This window comes from Arachis ipaensis, chromosome B07, assembly GCF_000816755.2.
Source record: "Arachis ipaensis cultivar K30076 chromosome B07, Araip1.1, whole genome shotgun sequence".
In the NCBI taxonomy this organism is placed as follows: Eukaryota; Viridiplantae; Streptophyta; class Magnoliopsida; order Fabales; family Fabaceae; genus Arachis; species Arachis ipaensis.
The window spans coordinates 35877818-35879144 of NC_029791.2; positions in this window are offsets into that span (position 1 = coordinate 35877818).

Here is a 1327-nt window from a genome sequence, read left to right on the forward strand (position 1 = left end):
ATTTCCACATTCTAATGGTTATTTTTATATATTGTTAGCTGTAGATTACATTTCTAAATGAATGGAAGCAATTCCTACCCGCACTAATGATGCTAACACTGTTGTTTCCTTTGTTAGAACCCATATTATTTGTCGCTTTGGATCACTGATGAGCAGATAATTTATACGCTTTTTGACATTGTTTTTAGTATGTTTTTAGTAGGATCTGGTTACTTTTAGGGATGTTTTCATTAGTTTTTATGTTAAATTCACATTTCTGGACTTTACTATGAGTTTGTCTGTTTTTCTGTGATTTCAGGTATTTTCTGGCTGAAATTGAGGGACTTGAGCAGAAATCAGATTCAGAGGTTGAAGAAGGACTGCTGATGCTGTTGGATTCTGACCTCCCTTCACTCAAAATGGATTTTCTGGAGCTACAGAACTCGAAATGGCGCGCTTTCAGTTGCGCTGGAAAGTAGACATCCAGGGCTTTCCAGAAATGTATAATAGTTTATACTTTGGCCAAGAATAGACGACGCAAGCTGGCGTTCAACGCCAGCTTTCTGCCCAAATCTGGCGTCCAGCGCCAGAAAAGGAGCCAAAACCAGAGTTGAACGGCCAAACTGGCACAAAAGCTAGCGTTCAACTCCAAGGAGGACCTCTACACATGCAACACTCAAAGCTCAGCCCAAGCACACACCAAGTGGGCCCCGGAAGTGGATTTATGCATCAATTACTTACTTCTGTAAATCCTAGTAGCTAGTTTATTATAAATAGGACCTTTTACTATTGTATTAGGCATCTTTGGTCTCAGTTTTAATCCATTGTTCATCTTAGGAGACTATTGATCACGTTTTAGGGGGCTGGCCATCTTGGCCATGCCTGGACCTTTCACTTATGTATTTTCAACGGTAGAGTTTCTGCACTCCATAGATTAAGGTGTGGAGCTCTGCTGTTCCTCAAAGATTAATGCAAAGTACTACTGTTTTCTATTCAATTCATCTTGTTTCGCTTCTAAGATATTCATTCGTACTTCAATCTGAATGTGATGAACGTGACAATCATCATCATTCCCTACGAACGCGTGCCTGACAACCTCTTCCGTTCTACCTTAGACTGAATGAGTATCTCTTAGATCTCCTAACCAGAATCTTCGTGGTGTAAGCTAGAATGATGGCGGCATTCAAGAGAATCCGGAAGGTCTAAACCTTGTCTGTGGTATTCCGAGTAGGATTCAATGAATGAATGACTGTGACGAGCTCCAAACTCGCAAGTGCTGGGCGTAGTGACAGACGCAAAAGGATAGTAAATCCTATTCCAACATGATCGAGAACCGACAGATGAATAG